Genomic DNA, 22,988 nt, shown 5'->3' on the forward strand with positions numbered 1-22,988 from the left:
CATGTTCATATTCTTCTCCTATTTAGAGAGAAGATAGAAGTGTTAGAAAAGCATGTTCAAATATGTATGTTTAAATGTTTTGCGGGGGTGAGGAAATTGAATGAAACTGGTCAAAAGGTATAAACTTCTAATTATAAAATAAACTAGAGGCCCAATGCACGAAATTCGTGCAAGAGTAGGTCTTCCTCCTCTCAGCTGCCAGCACCGCTTCCCTCTGGCCACCAGCATTCGGGACCCAGGCTTCCCTTCAGCCGCTTGCACCCAGGACCTGGGCTTCCCTTTGGCCACAGCCGGTGGCACCCGGGACCTGGGCTTCCCTCACAGAGGGAGGCCCTGCCCACCCACTGCAGCCCACCGGTTAGTGGCCTGGGCCTCCCTCTGCGGGGCAATCATGGGGCAATGGCTGGGCCCCCAACCAATCGCATCGCACCCGCCTTGGCTGGCCTGGTGCCAGTGGGTGTCATAGTGTGGTCCCTGATGGTCATCCGGATGGTTGTTCTGCTATTCAGCCGTTCAGCCGATTTGCATATTACGCTTTTATTACATAGGATAAGTAGTGGGACTATAACCCATAACATGATGACTATAGTTAACACTACTCTATGGTATATTTGAAATTGTTAAGGGAGTAAATCCTAAAAATCTCACCACAAGGGAAAAATATATTTTTGTATCCATATGAAATGATGGATCTTAACTAAACTTATGGTAATCATTTCACAATACACTGAGTGGCCAGATTATTATGATCTCTGAACGCATAATAATCTGGCCACTCAGTGTGTGTGTGTGTTTTTTGTGTTTTTTTTGTGTGTTTTTTTTTTGTGTGTGTGTGTGTATTAGAGGCCCGGTGCATGAATTCATGCATGGGTGGGGTCCAGCCAGCCTGAACAAGGGGAGGGGACATGGGCGGCTGGCAGGCCTGCCTGCTGGTCAAACTCCTGGTTGAAGGGACAATTTGCATATTAGCCTTTTATTATATAGGAATATACACTGAGTGGCCAGATTATTATGCATTCATAGATCATAATAATCTGGCCACTCAGTGTATATGTAAGTCAAGTCATTATGCCACACTCCTTAAATTTATATACAGCACTGTGTGTCAATTACATCTCAATAAAATTGAAAAAAAAGTAACCACAAAATAGGACAAGAATGTAGGCTATTCAAAGCAGCAGAGCATATAAAGAATAAAACAAATTTGCCCAGCCAGTGTGGTTCAGTGGTTGGGCGTTGACCTATGAACCAGAAGGTCATGGTTCGATTCCTGGTCAGGGCATATGCCAGGTTGCGGGCTGGATCCCCAGTGTGGGCGTGCTGGAGGCAACCAATCAATGATTCTCTCTCATCATTGACATTTTTCTCTCTCTCTCTCCCTCTCCCTTCCTTTCTGAAATCAATAAAAATATCTATATATTTTTTAAAGAAGAAAAATTTGATCATTCCAATGAAAGTCTGGAAAGTTAAAAAGAAAACAGACTAGTAGTAATTTAAAAATTAGCCAATTTAAATCACAATAAATAGAAACACACCTATTCAGAGATATGTTCAGGCTAAATTAAAAAATAAAAAATAAAATCTAGTTTTGTGCATACCCTTAAAAGACACACCTAAAAAAAAAGGACACAAGAAGGTTTAAAATTCAGGGATGTGAAACTACAGCAGGCAAATGGAAAGAGAAAGTAGGCATAGCAACAGTGGCAAGAGACAAAAAAGAAATTAAGGAGGAAATAATTAAGAGAGATAAGAAATATTTACATTTCCAAAAAGAATCATCTTCCAAGAGTGAACAGCAACTACTGATTCTTATATATTTAGCAACACAGCTTAAAAATAGATAAGGAAAAAATTAAAATAACAGAAAGTGACAAATCACATTCACATTGGTAGACTCTAAAATACCTCTCTCAGAAAATAAGAAAATTAAAAGTAATATAAATAATGTTAGGAAGGATAGGAATTACATATTCAAATTAAGCTACTAGATATAATATTAACCTAAAAATGTAATATACAGAACTCTGGACTCCACATAAAAAGAAATCACATTCTTTCAAAGACATGAAATACTTAGAGATTGATTACATAGCATGTAACAAAAGAAATATTAACACATTCCTACAGGCCACATTCACTAATCTAAATACAGTAACATTAAAAAAGGCAATACAAAATGATAGCCTAAAAATTTTAACTGAAAATTTTAAACCATACAGTGGAACTTGAGTTCTCAGACTTAATTTTTCCAGAAGGCTGTTTGAGAAGCAATTTGTTCAGAAAAAAAAATCATTTTTTCCCATTAGAAATAATATAAGTTGAATTAATCTGTTCCAGACCCCCAAATGATTCCCTGTTTTAACTTTTCTTATATACAGTGCTATATTTCCTTTTTATGCTTTATCATTCTCACAACGTTCCTTTTCACTTTGCTACAATCACTAAACTTCTTAGGACCCATGGTGATTTACTGTACATATTTAATAATAATAAGCAGCAAAAAAATATAAAAATATTCACAGCACAATTTCCTGAGATGTTAACAAAGCAAGGTTTAGCAGTAAACTGACTCATATTTGGGCAAACTCTCCTGTGTTTGTCACCTGAGACACACGTGACTGATCACACAGGTATCAGCATGAAAGGTTGTGGGGTCGAGAACTGAAGTTTAATCTGACAACCAAGACATTTTTCTATGAACAACTTGGTCATGAAACTGAATTGTTCAAGATGAGAGATAATTGAGAAATGAGGTTTCACTGTATTTCTAAGCAACATAAGAGTAAATCAACCCTGGCTGGTGTGGCTCAGTTGGTTGGGCACCATCCTGTGCACCAAAAGGTTGCCAGTTCAATTCTTAGTCAGGGCACATGTCCAGCTTGCAGGCTCCATCCCCAGTAGAGGCATGCAGGAGGCAGCCAATCAGTGTTTTACCCTCACATCGATATTTCTCTCTCTCCCTTTCCCTTTCTGTCTCTCTAAAAATAAACAACAAAAATTTTTTAAAGAGTAATCAAAGAGCCATTTTTAAATATTCCAAACTGTCAATGAACTATGAAAACCTGTCACATCATCAAAATGGTAAGCATAGGAAAGAGCACAACAAATGACATTTTAAAACACAATAAATGAATTATTTTAAAATATGCACTAGAAAAAAAATACAAGGCAAAAAAATAAAGAATTATGATAAGAGAATCTAATAAACATATGAGAAAAACTAAAGACAGAGAAAAGAATAAATATTAGAAGAGAAGACTAAAAACAACTTTATGACAAAAGCTTTAAAGCTCACAGGAAGTACAGTTTCCTAACAAAACATAAATGATCAAACTTATCGTAGAACAAGCAGAAAACCCAACAACACAATATCCACAGTTTAAAAAAAAATTAAAACAGTTGCCAAAGATTACATCCTCAAAAAAGGCACTAACCTGAGGCAGTTTTATAGAAATTCTAATAAATATCCAGATTAAATAATGTTTACTTCAAGCAAATGTTCCAAAGTAAAGAAAGGTATAAGGAACTATTACCTATGTAGGCTAAGGTTCACTTAACACCATGATACAACCAAGTAAAAATAGCAAAGAAAAAAATTAGTCCAACAATACTGTAACACATATAAAATTCTTAAGTAAAAATTTAAAATATAATAAAACAGAGCATGAAAAAGGTAACATCAAGTTGAGCTTATCTCAGAAATGTAAAATTAAATTTATCAATGCAATTCAGTACATTAACGGGGTAAAAGAAGAAAATGACATGGATCAAATCAACAAACTAGACTGGCACACATTCATGATAAAATTTCTTTGCTAAGAATAGGAGAGAATTTCCTCAACCTGATAAAGAGGATCTAGAAGAAGCATATAGAAAACATCACTCATAGTAGAGAAATAAATATCCTCTCTAATAAAATGGTAATATGCAAATTAACCATCACTCCGCTACATAAGCCACGCCCACCAACCAAGTCACGTCCACCAGCCAATCAGGGCGAGTATGCAAATTAACCCCATCCAAAATGGCTACAGCCACAGAGAGCAAGGTTTCCTAGGTAACAGAGGAAGCCAAGCTTTCCATAGCCGTTGCAGGCCTAAGCCTCCACTCAAGCTACAAAGTTTCAATTATAGAAGGTAAACAAATTCAAACAAATGGCGGCAGAATGGAGCTTGAGAGAGCAGGCCAGGGTTGCCGGCGGCAACAGGGGAAGCAAAGCTTTCCGCACACCCTGGCTGGGCTCACCCGCTTAAGGCTACAAAGTTTCAATTGTAGAAGGTGAATTAACTGCCACAGAAATGGCTGCTGCCCTGGAGGGAGCAACAGGCTTGGCTCCGCTCCAGGCTACAAAGTTTCAATTGTAGAAGGAAAATAAATTCCAGATACCAGGGCCTCCGCTTGGGTTGCCAGGGGGCGTGGCCGTCCTGCAAACCACCACAGGCCCCTCGCTCAGGCCGCCCCACGCCCCAAGGGAAACCCACCCTGATCCAGGACACCCTTCAGGGCAAACCAGCTGGCCCCCACCGGTGCACCCTATCCTATCTAATAAAAGAGTAATATACAGATTGATCATCACTGCAACACACAATATAGCTGCCCCCATGTGGTCAAAGATCCTGCCCCCATGTGGACACAAGATGGCCACTACAAGATGGCCAGCAAGAGAGGGCAGTTGAGAGGGACCAGGCTTGCAAGGGAGGGCAGTTGGAGGTGATCAACCCTGCAGGAGAGGGCAGTTAGGGGTAACCAGGCTGGCAGAGGAGGGAAGTTGGGGGCAAACAGGCTGGCAGGGGAGCAGTTAAGCATCAACCAGGCTGGCAGCGGAGTGGTTAGGGGGTGATCAGGCTGGCAGGCAGAAGCGGTTAGGGGCAATGAGGAAGGCAGGCAGGCAAGCAGTTGGGAGCCAGCAGTCCTGGATTGTGAGAGGGATGTCCGACTGCCCGTTTAGGCCCGATCCCACCATGATCGGGCCTAAAGGGGCAGTCGGACATCCCTCCAGGAGTCCCAGATTGGAGAGGGTACAGGCTGGGCTGTGGGACAACCCCCTGCCGTGCACGAATATCATGCACTGGGCTTCTAGTTAGATGTATTATTAAAATATGTAAAAATATACACACAATCACTAGAAGTAATCAACATTATAACAGAGGTACCAGTCAATACATTAAGGCAAAAACAAAAAGAAAAAGAAAATAGAAAAAGTAAGAGATTGAACAAGGTGACATAATTATCATTAGTTACTTATGATTTGATTTTCTGGGGAAAATAATACCCAAGAGAATCAACTGAGAAACTAGCAAACCTAGCAAGAGAGGTATTATCCTAATATATAAAAAGCCAGGGGCTGTCACGACCAAAACAACTGGTCAGAGGACTGAACAGGAGGCTGCATGGGGCGACCAGGCCAGCAGGGGGGTTAGTGAGGGACGACCAAATGAATGAACAGCAGGCTGTGTGGGGAGACCAGGCTGGCAGGGGGGTTAGTGAGGGACAACCAAACGACTGAACAGCAGGCTGCATGGGGCGACCAGGCCAGCGGGGGGGAGGGCAGTTAGGGGCAACCAGGCAGGCAGAGGGGGGCAGTTGGGGGCAACCAGGCTGGCAGAAGGGGCAGCTGGGGGCAACCCGGCCAGTGGGGGGGGGGGAGCAGTTAGGGGTGATCATGCAGGCAGGCAGGTGAGCAGTTAGGTCCCAGATTGTGAGAGGGATGTCCAACTTCTGGGATCGGGCCTAAACCGGCACTCAGACATCCCCCAAGAGGTCCCGGATTGGAGAGGGTGCAGGCTGAGCTGAGGGGACACCCCCCAGTGCACAAATTTTGTGCACCGGACCTCTAGTCTGTCTGTCTGTCTGTCTGTCTGTCTGTCTGTCTATCTATCTATCTATCTATCTATCTATCTATGCCAAGCTACTGGAACAACCAGAATGACCGGTCGCTAACATGTGCACTGTGGATGCCAAGTGGCCTGATCAGAGCCCTGATTGGGCCCCCCCAACCTCCCATGGCCCCTCCCCCCGGCCTGCCCTGCCCCCAATCAGCCCCCCCACCCTGATTGGGGGTGGATCCAGCTGGCCAATCTCCCACATCCCCTCCCTTCACCCTCCTAGCCCTGATCGGCCCCCATCTTTGTGGGCCAGCCAGACGCCACCCAAGCACAAATTCGTGCACTGGGCCTCTGGTAAAGCTATATAATTCTATCTACTATTTCCACAGAAATAGAAAAGGACATCAATAGTATGCAAAGTGTAAGTTCAAAATCAACCCCAAAATAGTTGTTCATGATAAAATCATTTCAAATTAGCTAGAGAAAGCACATTCTAGTCCACAGATGGGCTGGATCAACCGGCTTCCGCTTTATGTGGGGAAGTGAAGAGCTGGGAAGAGTTTAAAAATTCATCTTTACCTCACAATAATAAATGCATTATTTATTGATGTATATCCATGATTATGAATACAGAAATAAAAAACAAGAAGGAAAAGATTGATAATGTTGACTACATAAAAACTGACAATGTCCCCATGAGAAATTAAACAAAATAAAAGAAAAATAAATTGAGAAAGATTTGCCATATATATTAATATGGTACGTTAGAGAAGTAAGCAATATATAGATTACATATGTAAAGCTCATTCAAAAACAATACCAAGAAAAGAAAATCTGATAGTGAAATAGGCAAAGGATATACAGTCAGCACTCCATATCCTCAGGTTCCACATTCCACCAACCACAGACTGAAAATATTAAAAAAATAAATAAACGCTGAATTGTTGCTGATGCATACTGTGTAGTTAGCTTATGAGAGTTGTGTCTGTACTGAACATGTACAGACTTTTTTTCCTTTTTCTTGTCATTATTCCCTAAGTAATATAGTATAATTACATAGCATATGCATTGGATTAGGTATTGTAAGTAATCTAGAGGTGATGTAAAGTATACAGAAGGATGTGCATAGGTTATATGTAAATGAAATGCCATTTTGTAAAATGGACTTGATCATGCACTGAATTTAGTATCCACGGGGGTATAGTAATCAATCCCCTACTGACTCCAAGAGATAACTGTATAAGCAGGTAAATTTTTTTTTTAAATCAACAGATGAAAGTATGTTCTACTTTGTAGAGAATTCAAATTAAAGCAAGATGCTATTTTCATACATCAGACTGGAAAAAACTTAATGTTTGATATTACATTTGGTAAAAGTGTAGAAAAATAGTGAATATGCTCTGCTTATTACAATGAAAAAAAATATGTCTAAGTAAATGCATTGAAAAGATTTTAAAGAATACACACTTAACTGATAAAGTATCTAGCCTAGAGAGGTTTGTTGAATGGATGGCAAAACATTAAGATTGGGAATAAAATCAAAAGGAATTCTGTATCTTTTATTCATTCATAATTCATTCACAAGCATTTATTTAGTGTTTAATACATGTGAGGCACTGTTATAGCACTGGATTTACAGAACATACAAAACAGACAAAGAGCTCTGTTTCCCTGAAGCTTCCTTTTCTAGAAAGGGAAGAGGCAGATTCTAAACTTACTCATTTTTTTAAATCCTCACCTGAGGGTATGGTTATTGATTTTAGAGAGAGGGAGAAAGGGAGAAGGATAAGGAGAGAAGGAGACAGAGAGAGATAGAAATAGAGATAGAGATAGAGATAGAGATAGAGATAGAGATAGAGATAGAGATAGAGATAGAGATAGAGAAAGATAGAGATAAAGAGAAAGAAAGAGAGAGAGAGAGAGAGAGAGAGAGAGAGAGAGAGACTGACTGGGAGAGAGAAAAAGAAAACAAACATCAATGGGAGAGAGAAAAATCAATCTCTTGCCTTCCATACATGCCCTGACCTGGAATTAAACCCGCGACCTTTAGGTGTTCGGGATGACGCTCCAAACGCCTGAGCGACCCAACCAGAGCATTAAAATACTTTTTATTTTATATTAAAATACTTCAGAAATTAGTAAATACTAAATATATATATACATATATCTATCTAATAATAGGGTAATATGCAAATTGGTCGGGATGCCATCATATAACGACTGATCAGCAGGCTGCGTGCACAGCAGGAGCGGGTGGGCAGGAACTTGCAGTGTCGGTGGACGGGGACTTGTGCCACCCAGGGACATGAGGATGGCGTCCCCGCCCCCAGCAATGGGCCTGGGACATAAGGCTCGCGTCCCCGCCCCTTACGCCGGCCTGGTGACATGAGGCTCACATCCCTGACCCTGGCAACAGGCCCCGGGACATGAGGTGCGTGTCCCAGACCCTGGCAATGGGCCCGGGACGTGAGGCTCGCATCTCTGCCCCGGCAACGGGCAAATAGCAATATTAAAATATTTCCTCTAATTAATTTCCTTTTAATGTGCACAAATGTTATGCACCGGGCCACTAGTCCTATATAATAGAAGGGTAATATGCAAATTGTCCCCTCGGGAGGTTTGACCGACTGGGAGTTCAACCGCTCACTATGACATGTGCTGACCACCAGGGGGCGGCACGGAATGAAGGAAGGCCCCGGCCAGCAGCCAGAAGGCCCTGATTGGCCCTGATTGCCGGCCAGGCCTAGGGACCCTACCCATGCATGAATTTCATACACCAGGCCTCTAGTACACACACACACACACACACACACACACACACACACACACATTCTGGAAGGTGTTGATCTTTGACAAAGAAAAATGTATTCATTTATTACCTGTGAAATAGAAACATTAATTTTCAAAACTTTATAAAAGCTTTTTTTCTATATAATAGTATACATTTAGGAGGGTAGCAATTTGTGTCTGTTCCTCAAAGATGGAGCTCAAAACCACACTGGAGCTTCACAGAAGTGGTGAGCAAGGGACAAGGACCCCTGAGAAAAAAGGCACTGTAAGGTCCCTGAGGCCTTCCTCAGGTCCTAACTGGGCAAAGGAGACTGTCTAAAGATGTCCCTCCATTAACGACTGGCCACTTCTCCCCTCCCACCTATCCCCACACACCCCCCATAAACACAGACCTCTGTCCTGCTCCTTCCATACAGCAGGGAGGAGTGCTGCAGAGCCCAAGGCTGTGGGGTTGACAAGATTTCTAAACCAAAGAACCTTACTGTGGACAATACAATAACTTTCAGGTCAAAAACAGATGTTAGTTTTTTGCTTTCTAAATATTTGCACAACCACCACATAAAAATTTCCCCATATTCTGGAGGGAAAGAAAAGAGCTCTGGCTGCTATAGTCTAGTGGTTCATTTAGTAAAAGAACAAAGCGATAGCCTTGATCTAGCTGGTTTGGCTCAGTGGACAGAGCATTGGCCTGCGGACTGAAGGGTCTCTGGTTCAATTCCTGTCAGGGGCACATGCCCAGGTTGTGGGCTCAATCCCCAGTAAGGGGCATGCAGAAGGCAGTCAATCAATGATTCTCTCTCATCATTGATGTTTCTATCTCTCTCTCCCACTCCTTCCTCTCTGAAATCAATAAAATAATAATATTTTTAAAAAAGAGATAACCTCAAATATTGGTACTTTGTAAGTTATATATTCTATGTGATTAAACTATTTTGTAGAAGGTGCAAGCATGTTAATTCATTCAGGTTACCTACAGTCCTTTCAGCAGAAATACCTATAAATGTTAATAGTACTCTTGCTGGTTTGGAACTTTCCTCTGTTTTCATTCTAAAATATGAAATGTAAAAACAGACTTTAAGTATGGTTAAACAAGCAGCAGTTTTCAAAATTAAAAAAAAAAAAAACTCCTCTACTTTTTAACTTATCATTAATATCTCCTAAAGCATACATATGTATTTTACGTATTAATTAATTTGTTAAAAAGTATATTCCAAACAGTTAATCTGTCAAAAATAAGTGAATTATATAAAATGTGATATTCAAAGATTGTTTTTAATTCATTACACAGGATAACTAGCAACATATATTAAAAATTAGGCCATTAAATAAACCCTGTATTTGTCTAAAAGCAATGGCAAACTCTAAAGAACTATTATTCTTTGAAGACACTATGTCCACATCTGCCTACTATAAAACACATGTTCAAGTCATGAACATTTGAGTAAAGCGAAACTTCCCTTAAAACAAGTGTGTTTATTTGAACACACAATTTCAGAACCAAATCAACAAGTGTTTTACAGGTTCACGCTCATAAGGGATCACATGTGTGTTTATTTTAATGTAATCTCATTGAAATAAACACAGCTGCGTTTAGTTCAACGTTTGAGAATTCAGATCTACACGTCTGTGTAAGAACGAATCACGAAACCATGATTTAGTGCATGGTAATGTGACTAGGAAATAGCACACAGCAGCATCACTTCCTTCAAACACATGACTGAAAATTAAATCTGTAGCTAAAAAATATTTCCGGAAAAGGTGTAATTCAGTATCTCCCAAAATGCACTGAAGCATATCAATGTATACTGTCAAGTATTAAAGTATTTATTTTATATTTAATTTGAAAGAAAATAAAGAAAAATGCAGAGAATGATAAATAACAAAATATGCATGAAGCTACAATTGAAATTTAATATTTCTGTAGTACAGTTGACCCTTGAACACCATGGATTTGAACTGCACAGGTCCACTTACAAGTGGATTTTTTTCAGTTAATACTGTAATTGAATTTTCTCTACCTTAAGATTTTCTTAATAACATTTTTTCTCTAGTTTACTTTGTTGTAAAAATACAGTATATAATACATGTCACAATAAAACATGAGTTAATTGACTGTTACCAGTAAGGCTTTCAGTCAACAGTAGGCTATTAGTAGTTAAGTTTTGTTTTTTTTTAATATATTTTATTGATTTTTTACAGAGAGGAAGGGAGAGGGATAGAGAGAAACATCGATGAGAGAGAAACATCCATCAGCTGCCTCCTGCACACCCCCTACTGGGGATGTGCCTGCAACCCAAGGTACATGCCCTTGACTGGAATCGAACCTGGGACCCTTCAGTCCGCAAGCCGACGCTCTATCCACTGAGCCAAACCAGTTTCGGCAGTAGTTAAGTTTTTTTTTTTTTTTAAATATATTTTATTGATTTTTCACAGAGAGGAAGGGAGCGGGATAGAGAGCCAGAAACATCAAAGAGAGAGAGACATAGACCAGCTGCCTCCTGCACACCTCCTACTGGGGATGTGCCCGCAACCAATGTACATGCCCCTGACCGGATTCGAACCTGGGACCTTCCAGTCCGCAGACCGACGCTCTATCCACTGAGCCAAACCGGTTTCGGCAGTAGTTAAGTTTTTGAGAGTAAAAAGTATAACCCAAATTTTCAACTATGCAAAGTGGGGGAAGACCTCTAACCCCAGCATTTTATTTTATTAATAAAACAATGTAGGTAAATAAAATTGACATCCTCCATTTTTATCTCCCTTGTCCCAGTCACCTTCATCCCATTGTCCTCAGAAGTGGACACTGCCATGAACTGGAGCTAAACTATGTATACCATTGTTTTTGAGTGTTTTCTAAAACTTATATGGATCATACAAAGTTAAAAGTATTCAGTGATTTGGCTTTTGCTCAACAACATCATTTTTGAAATTGACCCACACTAATTCAGTTAATTCATTTTAACTGGTTCACATTTCTTCCATGGCATTGAATACACCTCAATGTGTGTTTCCTTACTGGTGGTCCATGGTGCATCCCCAGTTTTCCTACTACAAATAAATTCTGCCATGAATGTCCTTGTATCTGGGCCCTTGTGCAGATGTCTGCCAGTTTCTCTAGATATAGAATTGCTATGTTTCTCAACTTTTACGAAATATTGACAAATTGCTGTCCCTAAGTGGTTGTATCAAACTGTTCTTTGATTTAAATTGGGTTCTACAGAACCAGGACAATCTGTCCCAAGCTCAGTGTTCAAGTAATCAGTTTCTAAAATGGCAAAAATTTCATTTATTCCACACTTTACGACACCTAAATGCAGACTATTCGGAGTTTCAGATTCTTTGTTGATCCACGTAGGTTAGTTAGTACAGTGGTTCTTAACCAGAAGTGATTTTGCCCCCTCAGAGACATTCTGATTGTCATTACTAGGGGGCATAATACCAGCATCTAGTGGTTGAAGGCCAGGAATTTCTCACTTTCCGATACTGCCTTTTGAAGAACAGAATGTCCACCTGGTTTCTTCTGGCATAAATTCATTTCCACTCCTTGACCAAGTATAAATTCCAGAAACTTTTGGCCTACAAAATCATTCATTAGAAAACGAGCAGTGACACCAAGTGGAAGTGTTTTTCCTGAAATCACAAACCGTTGGACTCAGAATAAAGAATATGAACTACAGCACATAATGACATCCTATAGCCCCATTATTTAGTGTATAACATCTCTTCCTGAAACAACTGACTACATATCTAAACTGAAAATACAACTAAATCTGAGTCTCATGGTTTATCACAAAGAAATCTTACTCTTAATTCCTAGTTGACTTTATTTAGTATTTTGGCTGATAATTTTGCCTTTTATTTATAAACTAGAGGCCCAGTTCACGAAATTCGTGCACGGGGGGAGGGGTGTCCCTCAGCCCAGCCTGCACTCTTTCCAATCTGCGACCCCTCGAGGGATGTCTGACTGCGCTCTCACAATCCAGGACTACTGGCTCCCAACCTCTCGCCTGCCTGCCTGCCTGATTGCCCCTAACCACTTCTGCCTGCCAGCCTGATCACCCCCTAACCACTCCCCTGACAGCCTGATCAACACCTAACTGCTCCCCTGCTGGCCTGATTGCCCCTAACTTCCCTCACCTGCCGGCCTGGTCACCCCTAACTGGCCTCCCTGCCAGCCTGGTCGCCCCTAACTACCCTCCTCTGCCGGCCTCGTCACCCCCAACTGCCCTCCTCTGCCAGCCCGGTCACCCCTAACTACCCTCCTCTGCAGGCCTGATCTTCCCCAACTGCCCTCCCTTGCAGGCCTGGTCCCTCCCAACTGCCCTCCCCTGCTGGCCATCTTGTGGCGGCCATCTTGTGTCCACATGGGGGCGGCCATCTTTGACTACATGGGGGTGGACATCTTGTATGTTGGAGTGATGGTCAATTTGCACATTACTCTTTTTATTAGATAATATTTAAGCTAGAAGAAGAGCAAAGGAGAAAGATTTTTAAGCCAAACTATTTAACTACTTTTGTGGGGGTGGGGAGAAGACAAGAGATTTGCCCTAGCCAGTTTGGTTCAGTGGACAGAGTGTCAGCCCGCAGACCAAAGGGTCCTGGGTTGGAGTCCAGCCAAGGGCAAGTACCTTGGTTGCAGGCTCCTCTCCAGCCCAGGCCTGGTCAGGACTCATGCAGGAGACAACCAATCAATGTGTTTCTTTCACTTCGATATTTCTCTCTGGCTTTCCCTCTCTCTTCTATTCTCCCTAAAAATCAATGGAAAAATATCCTCAGGTGAGGATTATTTAAAAAAAAAAAAAAGACAAGATTAAAAAAAATAAAGATCAAGATATTACAGAGGAATTGCTGAAAAAACATGTTTGCTTTTGACTGAAAGGACTTTTGAGGACTTTTTTTTTTTCTTTTTTCCCATTATATTCCCTACCCTGAGTTAGAGAGCAGTAAGAGGTTTAACTTTCTCTTGACTTAATATGCAAAATGTAACTTCATAATTCATTTGGAGATCATGTGAATCAATGTATTTAAGAAACTGAATGAGACGAAGAATTTTAAACTTGACACTGATTTTCTCTTATTATTGCCATCCTTGACAATTTTATGACCAGACCTGGACTTTCAGTAATTGCCTCTACAATGAAGTCTTATCCATCCCTGAGTTTTAGGTCAACAATTCCAAATACTTGCTTGCATCTACAAATGGGATGCCCCTTACCAAATTCCACACTCCTGAACCTGAACTGCACTTTCTCTGTACACCCTCAAGTACCTTCCAGTGCGGAAGCTCCATCCTTGTGTGAAAGGACCAGCATCCTCTTAGGCAGGCAGCTTCTTTAATGGCTTGCTATCTTTTATTTCCCCAACTCCCTATACTGCTTCTTCTGCAGTACCTTTTCTGAGTTTCTTCTTTCCAGTTTAACTATCAGAGCCAAGACCAGGTCCTTATTTATCATGTACACCAACGATTTTCACCAGTGTGCCACAGCACACTGGGGTGCCGCAAGAGGCATACTGCTGCCCTGGCTGGGTAGCTCATGGTTACAGCATTGTATTGCTGTGCCAAGGTTGCGGGTTCAATCCCTGGTCAGGGCACCTACAAGAAGCAACCAATGAATGCATAAATAAATGAAACAACAAACGGATGTTTCTCTCTCTAAAATCAATCAATAAATTAAAAATTTAAATAAAAATGCACACTGGTGTGCTGCAAGAATTTTTAAAGCATCCAATACTAGACTGTTTAGTCAGGGCACAGACCTCTTTTCCCTTAAATTGTCAAAGAAAAAGAAATGACAATAGCCAACACAATAGCCATCTGCATGTACGCATCACAATTAGACCTATTTTTTGTCAGATCAGCAAAAAATATATTTTTTGTTGTGCCACAGAATTTTAGTAATTAGGTTATGTGTGCCATGAGATGAAAAAGGTTGAAAATCGCTGGTGTACACCAATTGCTTCCAGACTTGTCTCCCTCTACTTATCCCGTTTCTCCTCCTAAAATTCATCCTAAATATCTGTTGCCATATTAATCTAAAGTTCTGACTACATCACCTCCCAGATTAAAAATCTTAACTTGCCTGGCATCCAATGATATCCATGATCTGGCCTCAAACCCATGTTGAACAACTTTTCTCCCAGATCTCCTTAATAAGCCAAATCTCAGGCAAACAGAATAACTAGCTTTCTACACACAAACTCATACTTGCATGCCATAGTGCTTTTTCTCAGGCCAGTCCTAATACCTAAAAGGCCTCTCACATAAATCTGTTCATGTGCAGATCTTATCCTACTTCAAGGCAAAATCAAATCATGTCCCTTTCATGAGGGCTCCTGTTTTCCTCCATCAGAAGCAGCTCTCTCCTCTAAATTGTCTCTTGTTCATTTATGCCCATACTATTATTGCTATTATTGTTCTGACCACAGGAAGACGGTATAACTAATGGCTAGGAAGATGGACTCTGGAACCAGACTGCCTAAGTTCAAATCCCACTACTAGCTACTTAACTTCCCTGTATGTCAGTGTAGTAGATGCTGGGAGTGTTGGATGCTAACAGCTCACAGCTGCACAAGACCTACCTTTTCCAGAGATTCCCTTTCTCACTGACTGTCCCTCTAGAAGTCTCCCCTGACCCCAATGTCTGACTGATTAAAGTATTAAAGTGGCTCCTGCCCTGACCGGTTTGGCTCAGTGGATAGAGCATCGGCCTGTGGACTGAAAGGTCCCAGGTTTGATTCCGGTCAAGGGCATGTACCTCAGTTGCGGGCACATCCCCAGTAGGAGGTGTGCAGGAGGCAGCTGATGGATGTTTCTCTCTCATTGATGTTTCTAATTCTCTATCCTTCTCCCTTCCTCTCTGTAAAAAAATCAATAAAAAATATTTTTAAAAATAAATAAATAAATAAAGTGGCTCCTAAACTCCTTTAAGGAACCCACTAAGGCTAGATTTTTACCAAAACCCACATCTTTAACTGGATTCTTCCTCTACCTGAGTGGTTCTCAAATTTTAATATCAATCAGAATCACCTGGAAGACTACTTAAACCACAAGTTGCTGCCCAACTCACTCGAATGAGACCTGAGCACATGTATTTCTAACATGTTATGCTGACAGTGCTAGTCCAGGGACCATGCCCTCCCCCATCCTGCTTCCCGCTTCCCTCCCTTGCTCAGGTTCCTCCTGAGCCCTCCCTCAACAAAGCACTTGCACAAGAATCTGCATCTCAGGCTCTGCTTCTAGGAAACCTGACCAAGACACAGCTTCTTAATGTATAAAACTGGCATGTTATTAACTCAAATGATTATTGTGCATACAAAATCAAATAACACATGCAACAAGCTTAGAATATTAGCTAGCACATAAAAATCTCTTAATAAGTATTACTTACCATCATCAACCCCCCTAATATTATTAAACATTCATGAGCAAAGGGTCTATCCCTTACCCAGTTTTGTATCTTCTATATTACCTAACACCAGTATCTACAATTGAAATCAATCTAGTGAGCTTACTGTATTGTGCATTGCACTCGATACAATAACTAAAATTTGGTCTCTACTAAAAGGAAGCTTTAATATCTGCTCTCTGAAAAAAACCTGGAGGAAAACAGAGATACAAAACTTACAGTTACAGGCAATGTTCACAAAAGAATTCAAGAAATGAGGGGGAAAAAAAGCTGGGAATGCGTCATCAGAGGGATTCCTAGAAGATGACTACTGTAGAGCAAAGTGTCAAATGTTATCCTGAAAAGGATGTTAAATGGTAGGTCACATACATGTGAATAAGGCTTTACTACAAAATAGGTTCCCAGTAAAAACAATGAATCTGAATGAATCTTTAATTTCCTAATAGCAGACCTATTACTTGACTTGATAAATGACTTGCAATCGAAGTAGACATTTTTTGATGTTTAGATGAACAGTGGGCATTAACAGACTTCTCTAGCAATGTTAGGCTTTAGCTAAAAAGAAAAAAAGAAAATAAATAAAATAAAAAGTCCATTATGATATCTAATCATTTTGCACAACTATCTCAACTAAGTCCACACTTCTCAAAATAGAATAATCATGCCACGCCCACTGTCATCATCCCTAGGGAATCTATAAAGTGGTATGAAAAGCCATAAAACTTAAAAAGTAAATATAAAGCCCAGCTGGCATGGCTCACTGGTTGAGCTTCGACCTCTGAACCAGGAGGTCACCTAGTCAGGGCACATACTGGGGTTGTGGGCTCGATTCCCTGTGTGGGGTGTGCAGGAGATAGCCGATCAATGATTCTCTCTCATCATTGATGTTCCTATCTCTCTCTCCCTCTCCCTTCCTCTCTGAAATCAATAAAAATATATTTTAAAAAATAAACAAAATTTTTAAAAGTAAATATCAATATTCTTGATGAAAATAATTTCAAATGCTACTTCTATGCTAAAACATGTAGGTATGTGGATTATACCAGTGTATTCTTTTGTAAACACTCACCAAACATTAAAGATCTCTGTCTTTAATTTTTGACCTTAATTTTTTAAAGTATTATAGAGTAGAATGTAATATTCAAAAGGTTTTATAAGATAAAGCATTCTAAAAAAGAGAGAGAGAGAGAGAGATAAAGCATTCTAGAAACTTCAAAAATATGAGCTTCTGGTAGAACAACTTGGCCAATGACCCCTGACTTCGTAAGAATATAAGTTTACTTTCTTGTGGCATTCAGAAAGTTAAAAAAATTCAAGAAGCAGAACACTAAGAAAACCAAAGATCCCTCTGATTCTGGCTTCCAGGTTTATTTAAGGGCGAGTTCCAGAATCTAGCCAAATGTTTGGTTCCTTAAAGTTTCCCAACATCTTCACTGAATTATTTTATATAAATTGAGCCTTTTCTGGCCATTTAAATGGCTGGCCTGGTAGAAGTATCACTTAAGACTGGTTTGTGCCTTAAAAAACATTTCCTAAAGCAACCTCTTCAAAAGAAATACCAGAAAATCACCACAACCACATTAGCCCCAGCGGGACAGTCCCACTGGTTCTGTTAATTGAAGGAATAATTACAGAAAGTTACCAGATACCTGTAAGGCTGTTTAACACCCAGCATTCACCAGGAGAAGGGCTCTGAAACTTTGCTCAGCAAAATTTTTGGTCTGGCTCAAGGCCAGCATCTAAAACAGCATCTAATCGAAAAAAATAAAATAAATATAGATACATACATCAAAATTATAATCTAATTAGAGACCCAGTGCACAAAATTCATGCATGGGGGGGGGTGTCCCTCAGCTCAGCCTGCACCCTCTCCAATTTGGGACCCCTTGAGAGATGTCCGACTGCCCATTTGTGATCGGGCCTAAACAGGCAGTCAGACATCTCTCTCACAATCCAGGACTGCTGGCTCCCAACCGCTCGCCTGCCTGCCTGCCTGATTGCCCCTAACTGCTTCTGCCTGCCAGCCTGATCACCCCCTAACCACTCCCCTGCCAGCCTGAACGATGCCTAACTGTTCCCCTGCCAACCTGATTGCCCCTAACTGCCCTCCCCTGCTGGCCTGGTCACCCCTAAGTGCCCTCCCTTGCCAGCCTGGTCACCCCTAATTGCCTTCCCCTGCCAGCCTGGTCACCCCTAACTGCCCTCTCTTGCCAGCCTGGTTGCCCCTAACTGCCCTCCTCTGCCGGCCTGGTTGCTCCTAACTACCCTCCCCTGCCGGCCTGGTCGCCCCTAACTGTCCTCCCCTGCAGGCCTGGTCACCCCTAACTGCCCTCTCCTGCAGGCCTGCTCACCCCCAACTGCCCTCCCTTGCAGGTCTGGTCCCTCCCAACTGCCCTCCTCTGCTGGCCTGATCGCCCAACCCACAAATGCCCTCCCCTGCCGGCCATCTTGTGTCCACATGGGAGCGGCCATCTTTGACCACATAGGGGCAGCCATCTTGTGTGTTGGAGTGATGGTCAATTTGCATATTACCTCTTTATTATATAGGATATGAGCCATTTTAAAATAATAATCATGTTCAATAAACATCTACTGAATCAGAATTGAATAGGTAGTGGTTTCTATTAACCAATATTTTTCTAAAATGGAAAGAAAAGTCATAATATCTTGGAGAAACTTGGCAGGATAGCAATAAAGAGGATACCAGAGCATGTGAACAACAGAGCTGAGCAGACCCTGAGCCACACAGACCAGTACTCAATCTAACAGTAGAGACCAGGGCTGTTGTGAAAGGACATGGCTTTTTCCCCCTGACATCAACTTTACAAAATTATGGATAAGGTCCAAAACCTCCTACTTGCTATATTGCCCCATTATTTTTTAATCATGAATTTATGCAAGTTATATTTTTAAGAAATTTCTATTTTTATCATCTGGGGACAACAGTTTATAACATTTTTTTCCTACTGTTTAAGATGGTCATGCTTGGAGGTGGGGTGAGAATTTATACAGAAACTTTAAGACTGTATAAACTTATTGCTCATTCAAATTCACAAGAATTTGTGTGAATAATTCTTTGCTGGCTTTATCCATGATTTCACAGGCTTAGCCAGAGCGCTGAGAGATGTCTTCCAGGACAGCTCTCCATCGCAGTGGTGTTTCAGATGTCCTTTATTGGGGCTTCTTTAACCTTTTTTTTTTAAATATATTTTTATTGATTTCAGAGAGGAAGGAAGAGGGAGAGATAGAAACATCAATGATGAAAGAGAATCATTGACTGGCTGCCTCCTGCATGCCCTCCACTGGGGATCGAGCCCACAATCCGGGCATGTGCCCTGACCAGGAATTGAACCGTGACCTCCTGATTCATTGCTGATGCTCAACCACTGAGCCACATCGGCCAGGCTAACCTTCTTTCTAACCTGGAGATGCAAATATTGTATTTCCAGAAGATAAGCATCATGTTCTTAAACTTAAGTGGGATAGTATTTTTGGTGCACTTTCTGCTTTGTGATGAATAATTTTTATTGGACTTTTACTATTACAGTATGATGTGACCATAGCAATGTCTTCTTGAAAAGGTTAACAAGCCTTCTCCAAGCTTTTTCCAGGATCTTTAATGAAAAACGCAACTTGTGTAGATTACTTTGAAGTTTGTAAATTACTTTTTCTTTGCTAAAGTGCCTTTGGAAACCTATAAATTCATTTGTGAGCTGGGTACATCTAAAACCTTAAACCTAGAGGCAAATACAAGAAAAGTATCCCAACTATACTACAATTGACCCTTGAAAAATACAGATTTGACCTGTGCAGGGCCACTTAGACGCAGATTTCTTTCAATAAATTTACAGTCTGCCCTCCTTATTCCTGGGTTTTGCATCTGTGGATTCAACCAGTTGGGGACTGAAAGCAGTATTTTTGACCCACAGCTGGGCATGTACTAATGTGAAGGGCCGACTGTACACATTGTTCTGTGCCATTTTATATACGGGACTTGAGCATCGATGGATTTTGATATCCACGGGGGTCCAGGAAACTTCTATCTGGAACAGTTCTGGCTATTGTTTCCTTGTTTTCACCTCAAGCTTCTAAAATGCATCTCTCCTGTTTAAGCCCTGAAGTCTCCCCTCCCTCATGCTGCACTCACAGGCACAACCCTCACCTACCTAATCTGTCCTTATCCCATGCATTAAAAAGCACAGACCTAAGTTATTTCGTTTATGTGTGGGATATAAAACAGAAAACAACAAATGAATAAACAAAAAAACTCATAGACACTGACAACAGAAGGGTAGTTATCAGAAAGGCAGGGGGATTGGGGAGAATGAAAAGAATAGAGGGGGCCAAATTTGTGGTGATGGAAGGAGACTAGACTTTGAGTGGTGAGCATACAATCCAATACACAGATGATGTATTATAGAATTGTACACTTGAAACTTATATAACTGTATTAACCAATGTCACCCCAATAAATTTAATACAAAAGAAAAAGGCTCAGGCATAGACATTAGTCATAATTACTTGGGAGCATGGGGAAAAGTGAAAAATTGGACTTGGACTCTAGAGTCAGAATGACCACAATTCAAATCCTGAAGCACAGAAATAGCTACATTGTCTTCAAAGGTAAAATGGGGAATAATAACATCTACCTCATTGTACAACTATAAAGATTAAGTAAGATGCTTTAAAATACCTAACACATGCCTGGTACATAATGCTCAATACACAGTAGCATTATAAACACAGAAGAATTTATAGATATAACACAGTGAGGATTCTCATTTTTCATTGTAATGCAATGGGATGTCTAAATACCAAATAACTCAAGCTTTTCACTACTGACTGGTCTGTTCAAACTCAGCAAATTCAGCAGATCCTTACCAACCTGAGGTCACTTTGTTACTCCAAAATAAAGTTTTTGAAATAAGAATTTCTTCCCTTATGAAGTCAACCGATGTACAGCATTTAAAGGGTGGGTAAAATGCTACCGAGGCAAAAATTACTAAAACTGGCTTTTATCTATAAATCCTTAAATAATTGCAGCTGTAATGTCCTTAGAGATTGCAGATCTCCCTGCCTGCCATCATGGTTGTTGAGACTAGCTGAAATGTCCCTGGTTCTTCAGACCTAAACAAGGGAAATGTGAAGAAACCCAGATGAGAATCCGTCATCTTACTTCAAGAGAAAGAAACTTTAGTGGCAGGAGGGGAAGTTGGGGTGAGTCTTAATATTTTTTTAATTTTTTCAAGTGTGTACTTTTACTGATTTGGACATTTAAAAAAAAGTTTTACTTTTAACAATGATGTAGAGTATACTTCACACTTTTTTGTCTTTAATTGGAGTAATACCTACTCATACTAAGACCATAATGCCTGTTTTCTCTATTACTATGGAAGCTGATGTTGGGGTACCTACTTTTGTTAACTCTATATTCCTGAGGTTTAATACCATGCTTGTCAGACAAATGGCAGGACCTCAATAAGTGTTCGTTTAGTGAATGTAATGGTTTCTGTGATAGCCTATTCTAGAGTTTACTTCTGAAAATAACAAGAGTTGTTTCAACTGCTTCTCTAACATTAGCAGAGGATCAGACCAAGGCCCAGAGTAATAATCCCTTAACACACTAATGTCTCTCACAGCTGAACAAACCCAGCAATTATTTATTGGGGGCATCTTTCATGGGCCTTGCACTCTGCTCAGTAAAAGGCAATGTTTTGTAACAGAAATAAACATGGCCTTTCAGCCTCCTACATGAAAAAAGATACAAGTCAGGAACTTATGAAGAATACCAAATAATCTGAATTTTAAAATATTACAATTTGTCAATGGTTAAGGGAGATTCTTCCCCTTGTGGCTCCAACAGGTTACAGAGTCACAAGGAGCTGCCCTGGGAAGGACCTTCCTGATCATTCCAGGCCAGCCCCTATTTCATAGATGAGAAAACTGAGGCCTGTTGAAATAAAATGTCTGGCACAGGGCTAGAATCTGGGTTTATCTGTTTTCAGAATTTACACCCCAACACACAAGCACATTAATAAGGTATGTGATTTTGAAAGAAAGGATCATACAGATTACACTTTTATACTGTCTCTTCTATATAGTCTTATACATTTATGCTGGATGTGAAGGCAAAAGTTGATATAAATTTTCTGAAGAATTTTTTTCCTAACAAAAATGTATGGTTCTAAATAAAACCTAAACATCATTATTATTCTATTTAAATAAATACAAAAATGCCCTACCTGAAATGCTTTCTTGGAAACCACTTTATAAAACTGATGATCATTAAGAATTTTCACATAAAAACCAACAAAGTGTTATCATTACTGATTCAAGATGCAGCATCAAATGAATAACTGATATGCGGTTATTACTATATTTCCTCTCTCTCTCTCTCTCTCCCTCTCTCTCTCTTTCTCTCTCTCTCTCGTGTGTGTGTGTGTTGTGTGTGTGTGTGTGTGTGTGTGTGTGTGTGTGTATTTATAACTCAGAACATACAAAGGGCCCAAAAGAACTATAAAAAATATATTTACAGTATATAAAAACTGAACTCTGACATAAATTACCTAACATGATATAATAACTTTACTTAACATTCTTTTGCTTTCATCGTGTTTATAAAGGCTCTTGCAAGCATGACTTAGTGGTAAACTCTAAGAAAAGTTGTTCCAGTTAATATGATTTGATGCTCTCATTTTCTCAAAAAGAGTTCCTATAGCAAAAGGAGACATTCAAAATCATTCCACTGAGCAGGTTAAAGCTGTTTACTAAACTTTAGTGTGCTGTCAATTCAGCCTCTAAAATACCACTTGGGTCGATTCATGGCCACCCTAGATGAGTTCCTAATTACTTCCAGCCTCTAATGTTTAAGTCTTTATCTCCTGCTCCTGACACTCACTCTGCTTCTTCAGTGTTACCTGTGCATGGTATGAAGCCTGCTTCAAAAACCCTCCACTGCCTGGCCTTG

The 22,988-nt window shown here is 40.4% G+C and overlaps 1 protein-coding gene across 11 annotated transcripts in view; it reads right to left on the bottom strand.

Annotated features, from left to right (window-relative positions):
• The window catches only part of BBX (BBX high mobility group box domain containing), a 299,144-nt gene that overhangs the window by 244,871 nt on the left and 31,285 nt on the right, over window positions 1-22,988 (bottom strand). For 4 of the 11 annotated variants that reach the window (XM_079766289.1, XM_079766291.1, XM_079766296.1 and 1 more), the window contains exon 3: window positions 17,671-17,772. The exons of the other annotated variants lie outside the window; for them this stretch is intronic. The gene's annotated coding sequence lies outside the window, so the exon portion shown is untranslated. The remainder of the gene's footprint in view (window positions 1-17,670; window positions 17,773-22,988) is intronic. 11 annotated transcript variants of the gene reach the window in all.

Source organism: Cnephaeus nilssonii (genome assembly GCF_951640355.1).
Source record: "Cnephaeus nilssonii genome assembly, chromosome: 3".
Taxonomy (NCBI): domain Eukaryota; kingdom Metazoa; phylum Chordata; class Mammalia; order Chiroptera; family Vespertilionidae; genus Cnephaeus; species Cnephaeus nilssonii.